The sequence below is a fragment of the Herpailurus yagouaroundi genome, unplaced genomic scaffold (assembly GCF_014898765.1).
Source record: "Herpailurus yagouaroundi ecotype Mexico unplaced genomic scaffold, PumYag 205, whole genome shotgun sequence".
NCBI lineage: Eukaryota > Metazoa > Chordata > Mammalia > Carnivora > Felidae > Herpailurus > Herpailurus yagouaroundi.
The window spans coordinates 2373722-2378761 of record NW_024412436.1 but is presented as its reverse complement, the minus strand read 5'-3'; positions in this window follow the sequence as shown (position 1 = coordinate 2378761).

Below are 5040 nucleotides of genomic sequence, written 5' to 3'. Positions count from 1 at the left end.
TCCTTCCTTCCTTCCTTCCTCCTTCCCTTCCTTCCTTCCTTCCTTCCTTCCTTCCTTCCTTCCTTCCTTCTCTCTCTTAGAAATCTCAGGCATCTCTAATCCTGTTTTGGTGTCTGCTTCCCCTGGACCCAAACTAACACAGATGGGATGAAAAGTTTCTTAGAGTTTTTCATAAGGAGTCAGTCTGCTGTCCAGAAAAACCTCACTAATAATGGCTCTTCAAAGCCTAGCCACAAGAAGATACAGATATATAAATACATTTTTATGCTTTACTGATTTAATAGGTTCAAAATTATACCTCATTATTATTTTAATTTGTATTCCTTTCAAAAAAGCAAGACTCAATATTTTCTGTATGTTTATATATTTATAAATTTTCTCATGTGAGAATTTTCTTATTATCTCTGTCACTTCATTAGGGTTTTAGTGGTGGTATATATTTAGTAAGCTTCTCATGGTATTTTTATGGTTTTAAAATTTTTTATTCTTTTTTATCTTGTTAGAATTGATTTTATACTCATAGCTGTATTTTTGTTCATGTTTTATGTGATATCTGGTATAAAATTAATTCTCCATTGCACTTTAATATTATGTTCACTTTCTCCTAGTTTTGTTATTCAATTTTTGTTACCCTCCAGTCTATAGTAGATATTTTTATGTATGAACTACTTTAAAATATCTTTCCAATTCCATAATAGGTTTAAAAGAGGAAGACTATCTCATAACATGTAAATGCTATATGAAATTCAAATTTCAGGGTCCATAAAGAAAGTTTTGTTGAACACAGCTACGTTTATATATTCACGTATTTTCTATGACTGCTTTTACATCACAATGACAGAACTAAGTAGACATAGACAATTTGGCCAGCAAAGCCTAACATACTTCTTATCTGGGCAGTTACAGACAATGTTGGCTGACCCCAATACAGATAACACTTATTTAAAATGCCTCATTTCCAAACACTCTGTTTTTTTTTTTTTTAATTCATCTGTGTAATGGAATAGCTATGGGTTTAAGGGTTCCAAGCTGTTCTTGAGCATCTTGATGGCAGTGGTGATATATGAGGCTCCATGTGTGATAAAATTGTATAGAACTAAATACACACACACATATGCACACGAGCACAAATAAAACTGGGGAAATCTGAACAAGATTGGTGGATTGAATCAATATCAGTATTCTGATGGCGATATACTATAGTCTTTGGAGAATGTTGCCGTTTGGGAAAACTGAGGTGAGTGTGTTAGATGTTTCTCTGTATTATTTCCTTCATTTATTTATTTTTTTATTTTTCATATTTGAGAGAGAGACAGACAGACTGAGGCAGAGCACGAGCAAGGGAGGGGCAGAGAGATGGACACAGAATCTGAAGCAGGCTCCAGGCTCTGAGCTGCCAGCACAGAGCCCGATGCAGGGCTCAAACTCACAAACTGTGAGATCATGACCTGAGCTAAGTCGGATGCCCAACCGACTGAGCCACCCAGGCACCCCTCTCTGTATTATTTCTTACAACAGTATGTGAATCTACAAATATCTCAATAAAATTTTTAATTAAAAAAAGTGTTCTAAAAGCGCGTTCTGACCCAACATGAAATACTATCACAATAAATTAGTCCCACATTTGGCCTGGTAAGGGCAATGGAGTATTTATCTAGATATTTTCTATTCCCATGTTAGGGTGTTCTCTAGAATATACATTCTCTTCCATTGTTTAGAATTTTGTTGTAGTCCCACCACTAAAGTGTTTTGATTTAGGGCTGTTTTGTAATAGATTTTATTATCTGATCAAGCTGGATTTTCCGTATTTTATTGATCATTTCCAGCATCGTAACCTAAGATAAATTTTTATCTTTCTAAGTGAAAGGTAAGCATATTTTGTCAACTTCTGGTGAAAATGTCCTGAAATTTTAATTGTATTTTCAGAGTTTGTAAAACGATTTGAGATTAAGTGACACTTATAAATGATCTTCCTCTTTATAAATCTATATTTCTAATTATTAAAGTTCTGTTTTATGTTCTTTCTTAAAAGCTGATTGTATCTTTGGGGTGCCTGGGTGGCTCAGTCAGTTAAGCATCCGACTTCGGCTCAGGTCAGATTTCACGGTTTGTGGGTTCAAGCCCCACGTTGAGCTCTGTGCTGACAGCTCAGAGCCTGGGGCCTCCTTCAGATTCTGTGTCTCCCCCTCTCTCTTCCCCCTTCCCCCCCCACCCGCTCACGTTCTGTCTCTGTCTCTCTCTCTCTCAAAAATAAATTAACATTAAAATTTTTTTTAAAGTTTGAGGTATTTTTGACATAGATTCTGCACATTACTAGACTAGCTTCTTAGTTATACTATATTTCAGGGTTTGAACAGCAATTTCGTTTGAACAGCAATTTCTGATATACTGGGATGCATATAGGATTTTTAGGGGGGCATATTTATCCTGTGTTTGATTGAGCTCACTGAACTATTTTTATTAGACCACGTCTTATTCGAAATACAGCAAACTCTGACATAATATTTTAAATTGGAAATTGAACCCTTATGTGTTCCTGTTTTTAATAAAAACTCTTACACTACTTCTCAATTAGCAAAATGGTGGATCTTAGTTTAAATAAAACCTTTCGAGAAATTATTTTACAGATCTTTTTCCTTAAAATATGATGTTGATATTTATTCCTTTTCCAAGATTGACTAAAGCATGATTTTTTAATTTAATCTATTAATAGGCATGTGCTAATCAATAGTTTTTAAGACATTGGACCATCCTTACCTTCCAATGATAAACCATAATTGGTGGCATTTCAAAATTATTTTATCGTTTCGAAGAAACTCTTACTCTAGAAACTTTAATTTTATACTCATAAATGAAATTGGTTAATTTTTTATTATTTTAATTCCAGTGTAGTTAACATTCAGTATTTATTAGTTTAAGGCATACAATATAGTAAGTGATTCACCGGTTCCATATATTATTAGTCAGTCCTCAGCAAGATAAGTATAATGTTAATCTCCTTCACCTATTTCATCCATCCCCCTGACCTCCCTCCCTCTGGTAACCATCTGCTACCAGACTCCAGTTAAGAGTCTGTTTATTCATTTGCCTCTTTTTTTTTTCCCTTTGTACATTTGTTTTTTTTTCCTAAATCCACATATGAGTGAAATCATATGACATTTGTGTTTCTCTGACCAGCTTATTTTGCTCAGCATTATATTCTCTAGATCAATTTATGTTGTTGCAAATGATAAGATTTCATTCTTTTCATGACTGAGTAATATTCTAGTTGTGTGTGTGTGTGTGTGTGTGTGTGTGTGTGTGTGTGTGTATGCACACTTCTCTATCCATTCATCTATGGATGGACATTTAGGCTGCTCCCATAATTTGGCTATTGTAAACAGTGCTGCTATAAACATAGGGGTGCATATATCCTTTTAAATTAGTGTTTTCATATTCTTTGGGTAAATACCCAGTAGCACGATCACTGGATTGTAGGGTAGTTCTATTGTTCATGTTCTGAAAGACCTCCATATTTTCTTCCACAATGGCTGTACCATTTTACATTCCCACCAACAACGCAAGAGGGTTCCTTTTTCTCCACATCCTTGCCCAAACCTGTTGTTTCTTGTATTGTTGACTCTAGCCATTCTGACAGGTGGGAAATGATATCTCATTGTGGTTTTGATTTGAATTTCCCTGATGATGAGTGATGAGGAGCATCTTTTCATGTGTCTGTTGGCTGGATGGCCTCTGGGGAGAAATGTCTATTCATGTCTTCTGCCCATTTTTAAATTGGATTATTTGTTTTTTGGGTGTTGAATTTCATGAATTCTTTATATATCTTGGATACTAAACCTATATTGAACATGTCATTTGCAAATATCTTCTCTCAATCAGCAGGTTGTCTTTTAGTTTTGTTTGTTGTTTCCTTTTCTGTGCAGAAGCTTTTTATTTTGATGTAGTCCCAATAGTCTATTTTTGCTTTTGTTTCCTTGCCTCAAGAGACCTATCTACAAATATGTTATGGCCAAAGTCAGAAATTAGTGCCTGTGTTCTCTTGCAGGATTTTTATGGTTTCAGGTCTCACACTTATATACTTAATCCACCTTGACTTTATTATTGTGTATTGTGTATGAAAGCGAGCAGTTTCATTCTTTTGCATGTAGCCAGTTTTTCCAATACCATTTTAGGAGAGACTGCCTTTTTCTCACTCGATATTCTTTCCTGCTTTCTTGAAGATTAATTGACCATGTAATTGTGTGTTTATTTCTGGGGTTTCTATTCTGTCCTATTGATCTATATGTCTATTTTTGTGCCAGTACCATAATATTTTGATTACTACTGCCTTGTAATATAAGTTGAAGCCCAACATTGTGGTCCCTCCAGCTTTGTTTTTCTCTTTCAAGATTGCTTTGGCCATTTGGGGTCTTTTGTGCTTCCATACAAATTTTACGATTCTTTGTTCTAGTTCTGTGAAAAATGCTGGTGGTATTTTGATAGGATTGCATTAAATCTGTAGATTCCTTTGGGTAGTGTAGACATTTTACCAACACTTGTTCTTCCAATCCATGAACATGGAATGTCTTTCCATTTCTTTGTGTCGTCTTCAATTTCTTTCATCAGTGTTCTATAGTTTTCAGAGTACAGGTCTTTCACCTCTTTGGTTAGGTTTATTCCTAGGTATCTTATTATTTTTGGTGCAATTGTAAGTGGGATTGTTAATTTCTCTTTCTGCTGCTTCATTATAGGTGTGTAGAAATGCAAAGATTTCTGGGTATTGATTTTGTATCCTCTGACTTCACTGAATTCGTGGATCAGTTGTAGCAGTTTTTTGGTAGAGTTTTTAGGTTTTCTCTATATAGTAGCATGTCATCTGCAAGTAGTGAAAAGTTCACTTCTTCCTCATCATTTTGGATGCCTTTTATTTCTTTCTGTTGTCTGGTTGCTGTGGGTAGGACTTACCTCCAGTACTATGTTGAATAAAAGTGGTGAGAATGGACTTCTTCCTGAACTTAAAGGAAAAGCTCTCGGTTTTTCTGCCATTAAAGATGTTAGCTG